The sequence below is a fragment of the Dasypus novemcinctus genome, chromosome 21, assembly GCF_030445035.2.
Source record: "Dasypus novemcinctus isolate mDasNov1 chromosome 21, mDasNov1.1.hap2, whole genome shotgun sequence".
Classification (NCBI taxonomy): Eukaryota; Metazoa; Chordata; class Mammalia; order Cingulata; family Dasypodidae; genus Dasypus; species Dasypus novemcinctus.
The window spans coordinates 57136211-57157311 of NC_080693.1; the positions used below are offsets into that span (position 1 = coordinate 57136211).

Below are 21101 nucleotides of genomic sequence, written 5' to 3' on the forward strand. Positions count from 1 at the left end.
TACAGATTATTTTTAAAAATCTTAAAACAATACCTAATTCCAATATGGCTTTGTATAAGTATTTTTAATAAAACAGTTTCTCTTTTTTCTAGTATGAATTCTTTCTTTTCTGGATTCCTTTGTCATATATACTTCATACCATGCTTAGGCATTTTGTATTTTGGGCCACTCATAATGGACTTCATTGTGTAAATATAGTGCTTTGTTGTAAAATAGTTGTAAAAATGTGGTTTTTTCCATTTTCTAATATTTTAAAAATTTTTATCAAAGAAACATAGGTGCATAGTTTTAAAAACTCAAATACTACTACAAGCAGCTACCCAAGCTCAATCCTAGAGTACTGTACCCCAGAGGCAACCTCTTTCAATTCTTTCATCTATTTATTCTGATGTGTCCCCCCAATTTCTAATAAGGCTATTTTTAGATTTATCTATTTCAGACATTATATATATTGATTCTTATTATGGCAGAGGAGAGCTTAGCGTTCTTATCCTATCTCAACCCCCACTGTCCCTCACTTCACCTTCCCAACATATCCTTTTTAGTTAAATCAATATTCAGTGTTTACATTATTTTAATGATGTAAATATTACTTACTGTCAACCTCTAGTAAAGTTCTATGATTAAATTTTATTTCTTGTTTTTCCTAGAGTTGGTAAATGCCTTGATGGTTTCTTTTTTTTCATTTGATTAGTTATTCTAAGTCCAGAATTGTAATATTACTCTGATAATTATTTTCCACATGCTCGAACACATCAAACAATCCATCTGTTCGATTTTGTTCTTGGAGCATTTCTCCTAGAGACCTCCATCCTCTTCTCCATCCTGGACAAGCTGTTCTCAGTCCACTGCACAGCCGTCACCCTGCGCCTTCCCTTCATCTCTTTCCCTTAACAGAGTCTCACCTCCTGGATCTAATGTTACCTTTCTTGGAGGACTTTCATTTTGGTGAAGAACATCTTCTGGTGGCATTCTGAGGAAAGCTGCCTGGGAGGTGAATTTCTTGAAACTTTGCATGTCTGAAAACCTCTTATTCTAGCTTTACACTTGATTTAAAGTTCGGGTGTAACAATGCTAATGGAAATCATTTTCCCTTAGAATGTGAAAGGTTTTGTCTCATTAACTTCAGGTTTCCTTGTAACTGTGGATGAGTTCAGTGCCATGCTGATTCTGATCCTTGGTGTGGACCTATTTTTCTCCCATTCAGAAGCTGTTAGGATCTTCCCCTTATCCACTGGGTTCTGAACTATCACAGTGATTATCAAAATATGAGTCTCTTTTCATTTATATACCCATTTACTGGGTATATAGAGGACACTTGCAATTTGAAAACTCATCTTCATTTCAAGAAATTTTGTTGTTTGTTTGACACTTTCCTCCCTCTGCTCTGTTTTCTATATTTTAACATTTTTATCTTTTCTGTTATCCTTGTCTTGATCTTTTACCCTAGTTTCTGTAAGATTTCCTCAATTTTATCTTCCAACTTATCTGTCGATTTTGTTTTGTGTTTTTTTGTGTTTTTTTAATTTCTCTCCTCTTCCCCTCCCTCGCCACCCCCACCCCATTGTCTGTTCTCTGTGTCCATTCGCTGTATGTTCTTCTTGTCCGCTTGCATTCTTGTCAGCAGCACTGGGAATCTGTGTCTTTTTTTTGTTGTTGCGTCATCTTGCTGCATCAGCTCTCTGTGTGTGCAGCGCCACTCCTAGGTGGGCTGCACTTTTTCCCCATGGGGCAGCTCTCCTTGCAGGGTGCACTCCTTGTGCATGGGGCTCTCCTACACAGGGGACACCCCTGAGTGGCGTGGCACTCCTTGCACGCATCAGCACTATGCATGGGCCAGCTCCACACAGGTCATGAGGTCCTGGGTTTGAACCCTGGACCTCCTATGTGGTAGGGGGACACTCTATCAATTGAGCCAAATCCACTTCCCCAATTTTGTTTTTAATTTTGGCTATCAGGTACTTAATTTCCAAGTGTCCTTTCTTGTTCTCTGATTGTTCTCAGAATGTCTTCTTGTCTCTCTGACACTATGATGGTTTGTTTAAATTTTCTTAAGTTTCTTTTCTGCTCCATAAACTAACTGTTTATTCTATGTTCCTTTTTTATGTATTCTGTATTTTGGTCCCTGTGTTTCCTGTTGGGAGCCATCTATATATGTCCAGTGATAAGGGGAAGCGGACTTGGCCCAGTGGTTAGGGCATCTGTCTACCACATGGGAGGTCCGCGGTTCAAACCCCAGGCCTCCTTGACCTGTGTGGAGCTGGCCCATGCGCAGTGCCCATGCACAGTGCTGATGCGTGCAAGGAGTGCCGTGCCACGCAGGGGTGTCTCCTATGTAGGAGAGCCCCACGCACAAGGAGTGCACCCTGCAAGGAGAGCCGCCCCTCAGGGAAAAAGTGCAGCCTGCCCAGGAATGGCGCCACCCACACGGAGAGCTGACACACAAGATGACACAACAAAAAGAAACACAGATTCCCGTGCCGCTGACAACAACAGAAGCGGACAAAGAAAGAAGATGCAGCAAATAGACAAATAGACACAGAGAACAGACAACCGTGGGGGGGGGGGAAGGGGAGAGAAAGAAATAAATAAAACTTTAAAAAAAAATGTCCAGTGATCTTTAGGTGCCTGATTATATTTAAAAATCAGGCTCTATAAATCAGATTGAAAACTCTGTGTGTGAGGGTAGAACTTATCAACTGATGGGCTTTACTTTAGACTCTAAAGTTTAAAGCGAGACTTTTTGCTTGGGATCTCCCAAATGCAGTACCTGTAGGTTTGAGTCCATTCATTTTTTCCAGAGAAGGACCAGAAATCTGGTGGCACCATTCTACCTGACTACCATGCTTCTTAAAGTTAAGGAACAAAGGGACACCAGGGACCTTACTGTTTAGTACATGGACTATTAATCCACTGATTTCCAGTATGGGTCTCACTCCCCCGTTGGATTGTGTGTCCCGAGACTTGGGACCTCTCTGACTTAATTACCCACAGAATTACCCTGTGCCGGCATTGAAGAAAGATCATTATTTGGCTATGAAAGTAAAAGACTGACATTATGCTGAACTGGAGGCAGAAAACTTGATTTCTCTTTTCAATTCTGAATTTCTACCACAAACTAGTCACATGGCCTTGGATGAGTCACGTAATCTGGCAGGCTGGGTGTTAGTTTCCTCCTCTGCAAAGTGAGTGTCTGGATCATTTGTTCTGTGACAAATGGAAAGCTCTGTAATCTTTCCATCTGAACGGTCTTCATTAGAGTGCCTTATATAGATATTAAAATTTAAGTGATGAAATAACACTTAGAGTTGTTTATTTTATAGAGGAATTTCCTTGGCAAGTATTTTTACCTTCTTAAATTAAGCCACACTTCAGCCCTTAGCCTTACTCATGGAAACTTAGCTTTGGAGATGTGGGTTAGGCTGCATAGACTGCATCTAGGAAGACAGCTCTCAGAGTCCCTAGTCCCTCCTTTCCTATGCTCTGCCCTGCCTGGCCAGTAAGAGGCCCAGAGTTCCCCTTGGTGGGTGGAGCTAACAGTCCCTGTGAACCAAATCCAGAAGGACCTCCCAGGTGTCTGCTTCTTCTCTGATAATGTCAAAGTTCAGACTCCATTTTGGGGCTGAACATCTTGGACAGCTCTCAGGCACAATGACTCCATTTAGCCATACTGTAGCCATTCTTAGCAGAATGGAGTTCCTAAAAAACATTAAATTTCAACTGGGAAATCTAGATTTAAAACATTCTCCATCTTTAGGCTTCTGTAGTTATGACTGTAACATTACACATTAAGTAAAATGCTTGTATAAGATGGTGTAGCAAAAAAAAAAAAGTGGGAAGCAGATGTGGCTCCAGTGATAGGGCTTCCTCCTACCATATGGGAGAACACGGGTTCGATCCCTGGGCCCTCCTGGTGAAAAAGAAAAAGAGGAAGTGTGCCTGCATGGCAAGCCAGTGCCCGTGTGGTGAGCTGAGTGCCCATGCGGGAGCCAGTGCCTGCACAAGTGAGTCACACAGCAAGATGATGACGCAACAAAAGAGAGACGAAGGGGAGAGTCAAGGTGAAGCGCAGCAGAAATCAGGAACTGAGGTGGCACAGCTAATGGGAACTCTCTCCACATCAGAGGTCCCCAGGATCGAATCCTGGGGAATCCTAGAAGAGGAAAAATAAGAAGAGAAGACCCAAAGAAAAAATAGATACAGAAGATCACACAGCGAATGGATACAGACAGCAAAAACATCAGGGCAGGGGGGGGAGGGGGAGGGAAAGGCGAGATAAATAAATAAATAAATCCTTTTTTTTTTTAAGTACTGGATTTGGAATTTAGAAATCTCTTTCTGTATTTTCTTCCTCTTTCCAACTGTGTGGAAGTCACCTACCCTCTCTGAATCTCAGTTTCAGCTTCTGAAGGGTAGGCTGATATAGTACTATACAAATGTAAAGTATTTCTATTATCATTGTTACTATTATAACTATTTGGCCAAACAAACCTGAATTTCATGCTGCCTCTTCTCTCTCCTTTGTAACACCCAGGCAGTTCCACAATTAGAGTTGGCTTTCCAAAATGATATTTTAGTTCTTTTATCCTCTAAAACAAATGAATCCGGAACCAATCTACCTTAGCCATCCAATATGTGCAGCCTCTTTTGTTCATGAACAACCTTATGGTAATAAACGGGTATGCCCCTGTGACAGAGAAAAATGTTGGAAGAAAATGGGTTTTCATCTCAGGCTTCCAAGGTGCTATACCAAACAATAACAAGGGAAAAATTATTTGGTTAAATGCACCTGACGTACAGTGGCATCCAATATGCCACCCTCCTCGCCATGCTTTATTACTTATATACCTGCTTCTGAGAAGGGCTGCTCAGAAGAGCTTCTCTGCCTTTGTCAGACATACATTTTAGGGACTTTTAAGTAAACTTATATAGCAATACCGAGCTGCATGTCTCCTAAACTTTGCTATTTCATCCGTCTATACCAACTGCCGTGAAACAAAATGAATGTGCCTTCAGCTTTCTACAGTCCTGGAAAATGAACCAGTCCACTTAACAATAAATGGTGGTTGGTTCAAACACACATGACTGGTCTAGTGAAGAAGAAAAGAAAGTTGAGCTTAATGAAGTCCAGTATCTGTGTCCCTGTGCATGGACAGGAAAGGACGAGTGTTTTATAACTGTTTATTGGAGTTAATGGTAATAAATTCCTCACTTGTGATGCATTAACTTTAATGTTTTCATTACTTGGTGATTTAGGTTTTCCCTTTTCACATTGTAAATCATGTTGTCCCAGTAGCAGAACAGGTCGAGTGCCTGCCATAATGTTCATAATGTTCAGTGAGGAAAGGAATTGTTCTCTTTCTCTCTCCAGCACAGTCTGATAAAAGATGCTCTGCCTCATCCTGATTTGCTATTTTCTAAATAAGCAATAAAGACAGACAGACAGACAGATGTAAGGACAGATGCATAGAAAAATGTGACAAGCCCTAGTTTAGATCCTAGGGAAGGAGGGGTCTCCATAGTAACTTTCCAAATGTATTTGGTACTGAAGAGTTTTGTATTGTTTTGTTTTTCCCTGTTTGCTGAGTGTGAGCCCTTAGTTAATGAGCTGTGCAAATAGATATTGAGATTTAGTGTTTTTATTTTGCAATTACAGACTTGGTGATTTGGTTGGAAACTTTTGGGTCTAGAAACATCACCCTCATTTTCCCCTCCTAATTCTTTTTTCTTGCAAAGTTAGACTTACTTCAAACCTGCTTGAGTTTTCTCAGATGAAACACAAGAATCAAGAAAGACTTTTGAATTTCAAATGTGTAACAAAAAAAGAGGGGATGATCTTTGCCCTAAAGGTACCTTATCATTCTTCTGTCTCCAAGCCTGTGCTGCTGCACAGAGACACTCTGGGAACTGTCTGAGAGTAAAGTCTCGTTTGGGAGTGGCCCTTTGTCCGGTAGATGATACATACCAGGTCAAAGCCACATTGCTAAGATCATTGCATTCCCATCAAGTTCTTCCTCATTAGATCACCCATCCTGAAATACCCCCAGAGAATCATGGTAATTAGTTTCTGAGTCTTCTTTTTATTTCTGCTTTGTTTGCTTTAAAGTTTTCTCAGTGCAGTTGTCTGGTAATATCTGAATATCTTTAACTGGACAGACATGCAGAAGGCAAAATTTTATCATTTGATTCTTCCTTGAAATCGTTTGGTTTGAAAAGTAACTAAAATACAGCTGCCAGCATTCTTTTACACTAATCCCCACATATCCTCCACCATCAACAGTATTAGGTGTCAGAAACATGTCAGATGTTTGTATTCAGGGAGCAAGCTAATGTACCTGTGAAAGTTCAAAGAGAAAAATGCACTTTTTTGGGAATAAAACAACAAGACTCAGGGATACATATAGGAAGATCCAAGTTCTCAGTCACTAAAAGTCTTTAGCTCAGAAATTGCTATCAATAGCTACTTTCTGAAAAGCAATTTGTAATCCACTTGCTAAATTGTTAGAATTTGTTTTTCACTCACTGTCTGCTCTCTGTTTCTACTTGTCTTCTCCTTAGGTGGCACCAGGAATTGATCCTGGGACCTTCCAGAGTGGAGAGAGGCACTCAATCTCTTGCACCACCTCAGCTCTCTGGTCTGCTGTGTATCTTATTTTCTCTCCTGTGTGTCTCTTTTTGTTGTATCATCTTGCTGCACCAGCTCTCCACGCAGGCCACTACTTCCTGCAGGTCAGCACTCCGCGTGATCCAGCTTGTCACACAGGCCAGCTTACTTTTCACCAGGAGGCCCTGGTAATCGAACTCTGGACCTCCTATATGATAGACAGGAATCGCTTAAGCCACATCTGCTTCCCTGAATTGAGTCTTAAAGGATCATTCCCTACTTGGAAAATGGGGGTAGAGAGAGAGAAAATTCCAAACAGGAGAGACAGCATGTGCAAAGGCTTGGCAGTGTAAAGTACACGGCATGTTCCAGAAAGTCAAGTCATATTGTTGCTGGAATTTTGGTTAAATGGGAGGTATTGGGGTTCAGAGAAAATGAAAATGTAAAGTAGGATGAGGCCAAATATTTTTAAATTTATGTAGGCAAGTTTGAGTTTTGTCCTGTAGATAATGGAGAACCACTAAAGATTTTAAGCAAGAATGTGACATGACCACATTTTAGAAAAAATGTGTTTTAAAAAGATGACTTCTGGCCATAGTACAGATGACACATAGAAGGTGAACCAGTTTCAAAGTAATTCCAAACTCAGGCAAGACTTTTTTTTCCTTTTGTCCGTGTTCTTATCACAGTCCAGTGGAGTATTAAACAATTACATTTCACAATATTTTTCCATTCTCTGTTAAAGAGATATGCTCTCAAGTGGCATGTGGCCATAGCAACCTGTCTCAGGAAGAGGCAGAAATTCATTGATCCTGCTAGTTTTGTGAAAAAACAACCTAGCATTTCTAAATCCTCACCTCCTTTTTAGAATCACGGGGCCATTTGAAGTATTGCTGCTTAGATTTCTATCCAAATTCTCACTGCACTGCTGCCACTTATGTGGTTTAGCTATTAAAGAGATTTCAAGTGGTTTGTATCTTTGTAGTTCTAAATTAAGGATAGATTCCCAGGATAAAAATAAAACTGGGTTACATATATGGGTAATTAATAAAATCAAAAGAGACAGGAGGATTCCTGGATTTAAAGAATTTTTGTTGAGATTTCACAGGTTCTCAGCCTTTTGGATGAACATGTGTCCATCAACTTTCATACACTCAATGCACTTCCATGGAATACCCACAGTTTTGAAGAAACACAATTTTTTCAAGGAAATAAAGCACTATGGGAATTTTTGGTTGACACAATTAGATTAAATATTACGTCAGATAATATTTACTCACTATGGACTGTGGCATAAATAAGATAAGCTTTAAGTTATTTTTAATTGATTTTCCCTTTAAGTAAACATTTCAGAATGCAGGTGAATGGTATTACTATAGAAAAACTTTGAATCTAATCTTATTTTTAAAGTAATTATTCAAAATCTCTGCCCTTTAGTTCAACATCTTCAACTGATCAAAATAAACAATGTGGGGTTTGGGGGATATATGGAGACCTCATTTTTTTTAATGTAACATTAAAATAAATAACTAAAGACAAAAAAAACAAAACCAAGGTGTCATATTACCATTATTTAGAGTCAATGGATTATTGTAATGAGTTAGTCATTCTTTAAGATGAACCATTAATACCTACCAGATGTTACTATTACCATTTATTCAGGTGCTACAATTAGTGTGTTGAAGTTATTTTACCTGGAGTTGGAACGGCATTTTCCTAATACTTTCACTTACAAGTAAAATCCCCTTGAAAGTGAAAATGTGAGAGAGGAGCGTCCTCTAACTCTACGAACCTGTGCAAGTGGAGCAGTCTCTTTGCACAGGTTTCTTACCTTGTGGTTTGGCATTATTGATAGGCTGTTTCATGAAAAGAAACCAATTTGGAAATTTGGCTTGAGTTTTTCTTTCCTTTTAAATTTTTCTTTAAGTTTTTTTTCTTAAAGAGTAAACAAATCATGTCCAAGATTACTGCATTAGTCCTGTGCTGGAACAGGGTTTCATTTTTCTAAATATCACTCTTGTGTCAGACAAGGTGTGACCAGACTTGGTGACCAAGGAGTATTTTTTGAGAGCCCATGGTTGCTTCCTCTTGTTTTATCTTTACCTGTGTATCCCTTTATTGCATTCTCAAACTTTCTCTTGTTTTGCTTTCTGTATCTGTGGGCCTCTTGGATTTCACACAGACCTGCCTATAAAGCAATTCCATAAATTAGTCAGTCAGTACATTATAGAGTAAACAATACAAAATATAGGATATTAAAATAAAATTTTACATCAAGTGTAGTTACTTGGAGCTTTGTACGCTAGAAGAAACATGTTCTTAAACTTAATCCATTCCTGTGGGCATGAACCCATTGTAAATAAGACCTTTTGATGAGGTTACTTCAATTTAGGTGTGACCCAACTGAATCAGGATGGGTCTTAATCCTATTACTGAAGTCTTATAGAGAAGGCCACACAGAGAGAGAGAGAGAAAGCCGAAGAGGAAGCAGCCAGAACTGGAAGTCAGTGGAACCGAGAAGCCAGCAGAGGCTGCCATGAGTGTTGCCATGTGACAGAAAAGCCAAAGACCAAGGATCACTGGCAGCCAGCCCCAGAACACCACAGTCTTCCCGGAGAAGACATCGCCTCACTGATGCCTCGATTGTGGACTTCCCTTAGCCTCAAAACCATGAACCAGTAAATTCCCATAGTTTAAACCAACCCATTGCATGGTATTAGATTTAGCAGCCAGGAAACTAAAACATCAAGTATTAGAATACCCACACATTGTACCTGTTTCTTTTTCCATATTTAAGTGAAATCCTTTTGAGGAGAAAGTCAGCCTCTTCTGGATGTGAATCCTCAATTGAAGCTGAGGGTTTTCCTGCTGAGTGACCTTCAGCATGTCATGTAATTTCATCCAGCTCAGCTTCCTGGACTGTCCACTGGAGACCATAATAAAACATATTTCATAGGCTCGTTGTGGGGCTCAAATGAGATGTAAAAATGCTTGATAAAATGCAAAATAAAAACTTAGTTTGTAACCATTTTTATTAAAACAAATTAGTGGGGTTTTTTTTAAGATTTATTTTATTTATTCCCCCACCCCCACCCCACTGTTGGTTACTGCCTGCCCTCAATGTCTGCTCATCTTCTCTTTAGGAGGCACTAGGAACCAAACTGGGGTCCTCCCATGTGAGAGAGAGGCACTCAATCACCTGAGCCACCTCATGTAGCTGAGCGTGGGGGTTTCGTCCTCGCTCAGGCCCAAGAGTCGGGGGGGCTTGCTCCTGCCGATCAGCCGGCGGGGGGTGCCCCAAGAGGGAGCACCGGTTCTCCAGGCGTGGGGGACGCGCGGTTGGGGAAAAACCACGGAGACCGCTTGAGCGCAAGAACAGGTCTGCTTTATTACGGAAGTACACTTAGCTATATAGGGTTGGGTAGAGGGAGGGGCGTGATGAAGGGAGGGTTGGCTAAGGGGCGGCTGTGGACAGGCTGAAGCTGATGGATAGACCTGAGGTAAGCAGTTACTGGGGAAGAGGGCAGATTGTAGGTTGGCAATATGGGCGGGACTGGCGGGAAGGACGGCGGGGGCTGGAAGGGGAGGAGGGGTGGAGAAAGGCGGCAACAATTGCTCCTTTTGTTTTTAAAAGGAAAGAGAGGCAACAAGTTTTGGTGCACACTGTGGGTGTGAATAACTCGGTGTGCGCAGCAACAAAAGACAAGGATTAGGAGGAAGAGTAGGAGGAAAAGGAGGTTATGGGGACGGGCATGGGGATAAGACGAGGGGTGGGGGGAGACCACGAGGACCGGCCGGTCGTGAGCGGACAACATAGCATCTGGCCAGGATGCATGTGCCCGCCATTAGGGTCGGCGCACGCCGGCGCCTGGCGCGCGCCGAGCCTTGCCAGCGAAACGGGCCTGTGATGCCCCTGTACCCCTCGCCCGAGGGGGAGGAGTAGTTGGGGAGAAGTGAGGAGAGGAAGACAAGAAGCTATAGGCGTGCGGTCTGGAGTAGGTGGAGAAACCTGTGGCAGTGGGGTTGTGTCCCCCCCACTCATAAGACGGAAGGTTCGTGCGTCCAGTGAGGTTGGCGACATCAGTAGTGAAAGAGGGGGCGGAGGCGGTTACGTTCGAGGCGAGGAGCCTTTTTTGTTGCCAGAGGGAGAGGGTCCAATTGAAGGGCTGGTGACTCGGGTTGGCAGCGGCTGGGAGAGCGAGGGAAGCCAGGACGAAGAGAACGGCTGCGAGGCTGTGTAGAGGCATCATCTGACGGTGCGGCATCTGTGGAGAAAACTCCTCGCTCTCCACACTTGGCGAGCAGGCAGCATGAGGGGGGTAAGGAGAGCGGGGTAAGGGTCTGAAACGTTTTAAGAAGGGGCGTTCCTTGATGATGGCTGGTGCTGGATCCGGGTGAACGGGGCGACCTCTGGGCCGTATCCACTGTCAATGTTATCTCTCACCGAAGGCATAGGGTGCTGATCGTTCGGTGGAACTAGTGGGTCAGTGGCAGGCCGGATGCAGCGCCCAGGAATCCAGAGCGGCTGCGACTCAGACTCTGGAAAGACACAAGCAAAGCCCCTCCCCTGCGCTAGGAGGGGAGCTGGATCTTGCCAACGATTTGTGGCAGGGTCTTTCCAATGGACAAGGGGAACTTGCGAGGGCTGCCACATGGGTCCCCAGTGCTTATGGGTGGGGGAGAGTCCATGGTCATCGAAGGTTAGGAGATTGTGATGAATGAGGCAGGCAGTCACGATGTCGGCTGGGGCCTTGTGGGGAGAGGAGGCCCTTTCTTTTTGAATAAGTAGCTTGAGCTGTTGGTGAGTGCACTCGACGATTCCTTGCCCCTGTGGATTGTATGGAATGCCAAAATGATGCGTGATGTGATACATCTGCACGAAGCTGGTGAAGGCGGCACTGTGATATGCTGGTCCGTTGTCTGTCTTGAGATCCCATGGAATTCCCATGAACAAAATAGCTTGGCGAAGCACCTGGACGCAGTGTTTAGCACTTTCCCCCGTAAGAGGGACTGCATAGCACAGATGTGAAAAGGTGTCAATTGCCACATGAAGATATTTGAGGCGGCCAAATGCACTGACATGAGTGACATCTAATTGCCACCTTGAGTTTGGGTGGAGGCCGCGGGGGTTAACACCCTGAGGCTGCAAAGGCCCAAGTGGCAACAATGGCGCGCAAGTCTGGCACGCACGCACAAGGTGTTTGCAAGTTTCAATGGGTAAGTCGGGGAAGAGCTTCCGGATGGACCGCGCGGAGAAGTGGAATTGGGAATGCAGGAGCTTGGCTTGATTAACAAAGTCTCCAAGTCGCGGCCCGTCGGCAGGGCTTTCATGGAGGAGGACTGGGTTTACCTGGCGGCTGGACACAGAAGCATCAGCGAGGTCATTCCCTTGAGCCAGCGGTCCTGGTAGGCCAGAGTGGCTTCTGATATGAGCAATGAACCAAGGCTGCTGCCTCGCCTCAAGCAGTCGCTGTACGAAGGCGAGCGCTCGGTCAATGTTTGAGTCACTCGGTAAGAAGGTGGCAAGCGGGAGGCTGCGGCACACTTGAAGGGTGTATAGGCTGTCAGTGAAGATGTTGAGAGACTGGTTTGGGTGGAGGTTAAGGACTGCAGCGACGGCTAGAAGCTCACCTACTTGAACAGAGAAGTCATTTGTGAACAGCAGTTGCTGTGGCTCAGGATTTCCAGGAGTGTATATAATGGCTGCAAATGCCGTTTTTGAGGCATCTGTGAAGGCAGTGATGGCTGAGGGGATTGGGTTCCGCGCGGGCAATGGATGGAACGGGCTGGAAAACGCCAATTGAGACATTCCCTGCAGCAATCGGTGATGAGGATAGTGGTTGTCAAAGGAGCCGCGAAAGAGCTCTATTAGGCTTTGCATTTGGGCATTGTTCATGATGAGAGAGGTAACTTCTTTGGCATCTAAAGGCCAGACAATGGTGTGTGGCGGAATACCATACGTTTGTATGGAGAGAAGTACTAGGTCAGTGGCCAACGCGATCCAGGCTCTTATGAAAGGGCAGATTTTTGGGAGCTTGCTTTTTGACGTATGAAGAAGGAGGAGGGGGCCATCTTGCCACAAGAGACCCGTGGGAGTGACCGGCGTCGGCAGAACTAAAGCCAAAATTGGAAGGTCAGGGGAGAACCGCTCTAGGCGGCATTGCTGCAGAGCGGCGCTGACCTGTTGGACGGCTTCTCGGGCAGCGGGGGTGATGGTGATGCTGCGAGTGGCTGCAGTTGGTGGGCTATCCTTGGTCTGCAAGAGCTCGAAGAGGGGCTGCATTTGCGCTGTTGTGATGGGAAGCGCCGAGCGAAGCCAGTTGATTTGCCCGCAAAGTTGCTGGAGCTCGGTTAGCGTCATCCTATCAGAAAGGTGGATTTTTGGGCTTGCGGGTTAGATGAACCGATGAAAATGAAAGCCTAGGAATTGAAAAGGAGGCTGGAGGTTTATTTTGTCAGGCTGCACGGTAAGCCCGAGGCTGGAGAGGTTTGTTATTATTGCCGAGAGCAGATCATTGAGGAGCGCACTGGAGCTCGCTGCTAAAAGGAGATCGTCCATGTAGTGGAGAATGTATGTGTGCTCCAGATTGAACTTGGAGCGCAGCGGCTCAACAGCATGGTTGACATACAGTTGGCACATAGTCGGGCTGTTGTACATGCCTTGAGGCAATACTCGCCACTGAAATCGCTGAGCTGCGCCTTGGTTGTTGATGCGCGGAACTGTGAACGCGAATCATGGACAGTCCCGGGGGTGAAGAGGAATAAAGAAAAAGCAGTCCTTAATGTCAATGGTTGCCGCATGAAAATGCTGGGGGACTGCAGTGGGATGCGGGCATCCTGGCTGAGGTGATCCCATTGGCTTGATATGCTTGTTGATTTCGCGGAGATCGTGGAGAAGGCGGTATTTGCCAGTGCTCTTTTTGCTGATGACAAAGACTGGTGAATTGTAGGGACTAGTGGATGACTCTATGTGCCCTGCTTGTAGCTGCTCTTTGACGAGGGCAGAGAGAGCCTGCAATTTGTGAGCTGGCAAGGGCCACTGCTCGACCCAGATGGGCTCCTCTGTGTCCCATTCCAGAGGGATAGGGTCAGGTTTTGAGATGGGAGCAGTGGCCCCTAGAAAGGGGGGGGGCAGCGCAGCTGAGAAGGCTTCTGTGGTGATTCGGGCCTTTAGCTGGCTGAGGACATCTCTCCCCCATAAGATGGTTTGGACAGATGAAAGGACGAGTGGGCGAATTTGGCCTTCGTGGCCTTCTCGGTCGCTCCAATGCAGTGGCTGGGATGTTTTCCAGGAGGCAGCGGCTCCTGTGGCGCCGATGACTTGAGGGCCGGTTTCGAGGGGCCAGTGATTGAATGCGGCGATTTCGAAGGGAACACAGGAGACTTCAGCGCCAGAATCCAGAAGCCCATCAAGCCATTGCCCATTAATCTTAAGCTCTAATGAGGGTTTCTGGCGGCGTGTGATGGGCATTGTCCACATTATGGCTTGGGAATTTTTCTGGGGGCCTCTTGGGGGTGGGGCTGAGGCCTGCCCCGCTGGAAGTTTAAAGGCTGCTGGGAACCTTGGGTGGAACGGCAGTCGCAGGCCCAGTGATATCCTTTCCCACAACGCGGACACGGCGTAGAAGGGCCCCTTGGCCGTCGCATCGGCGGGTCTGAGCGAGGCGCTGGGCCTGGCTGGGAGCACTCAAGGACGAAGTGGCCAGGCTGGCCGCACCGAAAGCAGACGGAAGTGGGGCTGGATGAAACAGCCATGGCAGAGGCAAAGGCAGCGGTGAGTGTTTTGACTTGTGGGTCGACGTCACGGCAAGCAAGGACCCATTCGTGCAGAGCTTTGTCGCGTATGGGAAGGATTATGGCCCGGAACGGCGCAAGGCACCCGTCAATGACTAACTCTTTGGCTAATGCAAATTGGGCATCCTCGCTGGAAATTTTCCACTGACAAGCTTCCAGGACGCGGGCGACAAACGCTGGGAAAGTTTCATTGGGGTCCTGAAGCAGCTGCGCGAGCTTGGTAGGCTGCTTGGTGGAAACTAGAGAGAATGACCGCTGGACGAGGACTTTTACCCGATGCCAAAACCCTGGGTCAATTTCGAGATAAGAACGAGGGTTTGCATAATTGTTGGTGCCCGTGTATGCATCGGAGGGATCGAGGACGCCGGCCTGGGCATTCTCCACGATTTGCCGGTCAACAGCCGCTTGATAATGGGCGCGCCATTCAATAAATTGACCCGGCGTCAGGATGGCATGGGCTAGTGCAATCCAGTCATATGGGAGAACGAGTTGGGTCCCTAACTCCTCAAGTAGTTGCTGCGCATAAGGGCTGCCAATTCTGTCTTCCTTTACAGCTTTGCGGAGGGTCCTGACCTCTTCCGCTGTAAAGGGTAGCCAAGTTTGGGGTCGCTGTGGCGTGGGCTGTGGATTTAGCGGATACAGCTGGGGGGTTTGAGAAGACGTGGCACCGGGGGCCGATGGAGCAGCCAAGGCAGGTGAAGGGCTATTGCCGTATGGCGGCGGCAAGGGATAAGCGGAACACGGGTGAGAAAATGGCGGCTTAGCGGCTTCCGGGCGACAACAAAATGGCGGCAGGACCCTTCCGGGCGCCAGCCAAGATGGCGGAGCAGCTACATCCGGCGGCGGACAAAATGGCGCGGGGGGCGCTTCCGGTTTAGCGGAAGATGGCGACCCTGCAGTTTTCGGGCCCGAACCGGATGCTGACTGGGCAGGAAGAGGCGGGTAGAGGTGGGAGGAGGAGGATACTGGCGGAGAAGAAGCCGGATGCGCGCCATCTTGGGCAGAAGTGGGGGAAGAAGGTGGAAGTCCGCCATCTTGGGGAGTGGCAGGAGTGGTTTCTGTCTGCTGCGGGGAGCTCGGGTGGGGAGGTTCGCGCTCGAGAGCAGCAGCAAGTTGGTTAGACAGAGAGTCAGTGTCGGCGGACTCATCGGGATCACAGTCTAGAGGCCGTTTGGGAGAAGCTTCATAAACGGCTTCGGTCGGAGCGCCAAGGAGACAGGCACGAATGGCAACGAGAACGGGTAAGAGGCCTGTTGGGAAGGTGCGTTTCTCGTGCTCCATGGCGGAGGTGACTCGATCTATGAGTCGCGAATAGGTGTCCGGGCTCCAGAGTTGGCAGGTGGAGAGCCACGGATTAAAAGGGAGCAAGAGATCCCAGTACTTTTGGAGCTGCCGCAAGGAGATGCGGACTCCATTGGCATCGAGCAGGGCAGTGAGGGCTCTGACTTGCGGCGCCTGACGCAATGACAAAGAGGCGCCCATGACGGGATAGGGACGGGACGACGGCGAGGGGTCCCTTGGGGCTCGTCCGGGCGAGGGGTCCCTACCTGGAGAGGAGGACGATCACAGCAGCAGCAGCAGCAGAGAGGGGCCGGGGGAGGAGCCGCCACGTTGGGCGCCAGTTGTAGCTGAGCGGGAGGGTTTCGTCCTCGCTCAGGCCCAAGAGTGGGGGGGGGGTCAGCTCCTACCGAACCGCCGGCGGGGGGTGCTCCAGGGATAGAGCACCGGGGCTCTCCAGGCGTGGGGGACGCGCGGTTAGGAAAGAACCACGGAGACCGCCTGAGCGCAGGAACAGGTCTGCTTTATTACGGAAGTACACTTAGCTATATAGGGTTGGGTAGAGGGAGGGGCGTGATGAAGGGAGGGTTGGCTAAGGGGCAGCTGTGGACAGGCTGAAGCTGATGGATAGACCTGAGGTAAGCAGTTACTGGGGAAGAGGGCAGATTGTGGGTTGGCAATATGGGCGGGACTGGCGGGAAGGACGGCGGGAGCTGGAAGGGGAGGAGGGGCGGAGAAAGGCGGCAACAACCTCAGCTCCCTAGTTGTTGTGTCTCTCATTGTCTTTCCTCTTTGTGTCTCTTTTGTTGCATCATCTTGTTGTGTCAGCTCATCCCTCCAGCTCACCTTCTCCAGGAGGCACCAAGAACCAATCCTGGGACCTCCCATGTGGAAGGCCTAATCACTTTAGCTACAACCACTTCCCATAAAACATATTAGTTTTTAATTGTTTTGTTCATCAATTATCTGCTTTCTACTGGCCTAGAACCTATCAGGGATATTTTCTTTCTCCTCAGTATAACAAGATTTCCTCCACAGATTTTTATACCGCTAGTCTGTTACCTGGGTTAACAGATTTTTTAGACTTTAAACAATTCGAAGGGGTACATGACTCCCAACACTGAATGTTGCTTTCTATGTTGATTTGCTAACCACAAATGTATAATCTCTACCCTTTTTCTGACCTTCAGTCTAGCCCCAATTGCACTTGTTTTGTTTCCCAGCTTCTTATGTCACAGCTTATTGAAGAACTTGATTAAATACATTGTGTTCACTCCCTTCCTTTCATCTGCTGTTGGATTTCTTTCATCATGAACAGCTTCATTCACTTAGTTTAAAGCTGTCTGTTCAACTGGTTTCCATATCTTTAGAACTTTTAGATCCTGAGGCTATTATTGATGGTTTAGCATTTTTTAATTTATATGGACTGGTCTGAATTCCTTCATAAGTGAAGTACAAGGACAGAAGAGTGTGAGGAATAAGTGTATACTCAGGTGGATATTGAATGGAGCCACAGAAGCTAAAGAATTATATAAGCCTATCCCAAGGGACTACTAGAGGAAGGGTCATTGAAACCAACTTTCCTGTGGGCACCATGCTCAGAAGATGATCTTGCCAGATGCCTCAAACTGACTACCATCTATTGACTAGTTTCTGAAAATTGAGAAAAAGGCAAAGAGTGACTCAGAAATTTAAGAAGCTAAGGAAAAGCAGTAGTGAATCTATTAAGGAAGACTACAGAAACAAATGGAAAAGAGAGAGTTTAATGATTTGGAATCAACAACCACCAGACCGAAGAACATTGTCCATCCTACCCCAAACCTCATAACACCCTCTGCCCCTTTGTACGCTTGGGGCATTGTGAATTGTGTGCATGTATGTGTGCATGTCTGCAGATGCTCACACACCAGCTATCTATGAGTGAATTGAAATTACAGATGGTACTTCACCATATGCAGGCTCCAAATATAGGATTTTCTCCAGGCTCTTTCACCCAGCTCTTATCATGGGTATTTTAATAAAGGAAACTGGTAAACATCACCCTGTCTGGAATTTACCACTGGTAGCTATCAATCTCTAGGCTTCAGTTGGTTTGGTCCTTTTTCATGCAGATAAACAGAACTTGAATTAACAGGAAGGGAAAGAATGGAAGAACTCCACATACAATTTAAGGATGGGGAAGAGTTGAATAAAAGATGTTTTTTGAAATATCATTGATTTTCTTTTTAGGTTGATTAAGCAAGAGACCAAGCCAGCTCTCTATAATGAAAGTTAGTGGATACCTGGTTTGTTCTGTGGGGGCTGCAGCCAATGATGGCCTTTTTGCAATGGAAACCATGTGGCCTCCTGCATTATTAGCCTTGTGCTGTGGAGTTGCCAACTGATTTCTCCGATTGTCTTTTCTCAGTGGGCTAGAACGCAGCTGGTTAAATAGGCCGTGACTCACATAAGCTCCTGTGTCTTTTTTATTGACTGCTTTATGGAAATGCATCACACTCCAAAGGGTCCCCATTGTTGTTGCTGTGCATAGCTGACTGGGGAGTCATGTTTAGCACTGAGAGATGGAATTCTATCCTGTTGTTTTTTATTGCAGAGTTGGGGATGGGTGGGATACAAAGGTTTAAAGGAATCTGGGTGAGGAAAGAGGGATGTCTGAAAATTTCTTTCATCTTCATCTTTTATCTTTTATCTTCCATGAACGTGGGGTGGTCATCACTTCTGGATAACACATTTCCCTGTTGATCTTATCTTTATGGCCCCACATCCTTCAGCTAAGTGAATCTTTTCTTTATATGGACTATTCTGAGAGATTTAGTTAAGAGTAGTGGTAGAGAGAGATTATGACACTAATGTAATTCTGTTTTGTGCTGATATAATGTGATATACCCTTAGGTTTATCCGAGAGGGCCGTTTACTCCCAATAAATCTAAATCATTTCTATTTTTTCATCATGGTGGTTATATCTTTTTCAGGTAATGGACAAAAAAAAAACTATCTTCTTAAATTTTATACTTAAATATAAACACTTTTGCCTTTAAATAACAACATATACAACTATTTGCCGCTTCTTCCTATTTTTATCATCCCGCAAAGCATTTATGTATTTTCTCTTGTGCACTAAGTAGCTCTCTGAAGATCTGTTCATTTGCCAATAGGTGTGAATTCAGGCATGCAGACTCCTCCTTCCTAGTCACCCCACGACGTCGCGTATGTTGTGCATCCTCAGGATCACCAGTTCTTGAAACAACATTGAACAAGGAGGTAGTTTGCTTGCCACAGTGGCTTCCCTTCTTGATCGTCTGGATTTATTTGATAGATCATGGAGCTGATGAGACTGAGCTCAGAGTCAACTTTACATTGATAACAATTCTGTTTTTATAGTCACCACACTGTGCCTTGTACATAGTAGACAATCAGTAGAATAGAAATTGATTTTATTTCCTGATTTTCATAAACTCCACCTATAATCCCATCCCCCACACCCACCCCCCACTGCTCATAAGGGAAATCAGGCAAGAGAGTTCAGTACATCAGTACAGATTCCCTCTAATGAAATAAGAAACCGACATCTAACTGACTACGTACAAAATCACAGCATGTAAAAAGCTCTATTTTGCTCTATTTTCAGCTATATAACTCTTCAGAATCCTGTCAGTGAACAATCAAGAGAAAAATTTCAGAAACTCATTCAGTGCCCAATTTTAGCAAACCAAGTTTAGGTTTGGCTCTGGGGAAGAGAAAGTAGTAATGGTGCAGTCCCTAGTCTCCTGGAATTAGCGACTTGGAGTTCAAACATCTCTGCTGCATTATGTCTTTGTTTTCTTGGTGGTGACATTCTTGGGTTTCGGTTGGTGGGGAGAGAAAAGCCTCATGCTGATAATGTACTGAAAGTAAATGAAATTAAATAAGCGAAGCAGTGCTCATCACTACTTCCTTCCCCCCTGGGTAATTCAATTCAAGCTCTCTCTCTGATGGCAACTCACAGGGGCTGTCTCTGTCACCCCGCTGGGGCCTGGAGTCTTAACATCTAAATAAAAGTTTCACTCAAGCATTTTTTATGCTCCTGCCAGCAGGATCAGTGAGCTGGTGTGGGCACATTAATGTAATATTCATACTCCCAGACTCTCCCCGCACACGAGGCAACGTCTTCCCATTTTCATAATTATAGATGTTCCATAAAATGGCATTTAGATTTGCATTAAAAAAAGGAGCTTTGAATTCTAATAAAACGTTTAACATTGTCTTTTTATGATTCAGACTCTTGGCATCTTTAACAAGAAGCTGTGTCTCTTGAGTTTAACAAGACCTTTAAAAAAATAAATAACCTGTGGGAAGAGGACATGGAAACCCCAAGCTTAGAGGATCCTGTTTTCTCTTCCTTATTCTTCATATCTTTCATTTAATATTTAGGCCTCTAGGAGCAACTTTTTGACACTCAGAGCTTCAGAGCGGATGAATTCTCCTTCAAAGGGCCTTCTAACCATTCTGGGTCCTCACCTTCCCATCCCCTTTGGTGAAATCTGTTAAGGTCTTTTGGAGAATATTTTCAGAGGGATATTAGAATTTTCCAAGGGATATTAGAAAAGGTGGGAGAAATGAAAGAATTCTAGAAAAATGAACTTTCGTTTGCTCCTGTTCATCTCATGCATGCACCCTGAGACCCATCTGGGAGGATTTATAGCAGCCACAGAATTTGCTAACTGTAAAACACACGAATGAAAATAGTCTGTGAACAAGGAGGTTGACAATAAGCACCAACTGAATAAAGAATCTAGGCCCATAGACCCACTAAAAAAGAAAAAGAGACATTCTTCTGACTACATTTTCAAAATTAAGCTCTAAACCACTTAGAGGCATAAGGTAATTTTAATTGCATTTTAAATTGTCTTAAAATGTTATTTTTAAGCAACAAGAAAAGTATGTAAAGCACTGAGCAAAGTGCCAGCTCATAGCCACCACTGAATGAGTAAATGTTATTGTAGGAGGTATTTAATAAACAATTGAAACATGATTTTCACCCCAAAACCTCAGAAGCTATTGTATCGGTAACCCAGTTGATTCATATATGGTTGTGCCTTCATTTGTTTTGTATTTGTTTTGTTAACTACATTTTTTAAGGCAAACCAAAGGAGTTGGGTTTGGAGACTAAAAAGAAAAATAGAAGGATTCTGTTAGCCTACTCCCTTCATTATTCCTAATTAAGAAATGTAGAATTGTGCTTTTAAAAGAGTTTTTTTTTTCTGGTCTTATTTCATTTTTATTTTTTGAGGAATAAAACGCCTTCTTTGCTTCTGTTCTTTGCCCCTCCCTCCTGCAAAGTCGAGTATAAACCCCAATAGAGGCAGATGGATTAGGATCTTGACTTCTCAATAAATTTGTACCTAATGAGGCTAATTGAAAGCCAAGAATGTTAACAGAATACAAT

At 45.0% G+C, this 21101-nt stretch overlaps 1 protein-coding gene across 2 annotated transcripts in view; it reads left to right on the top strand.

The window, feature by feature from the left end:
* Nucleotides 1-21101, top strand: part of SKAP1 (src kinase associated phosphoprotein 1) — a 302678-nt gene that overhangs the window by 235479 nt on the left and 46098 nt on the right. The window lies entirely within an intron of this gene.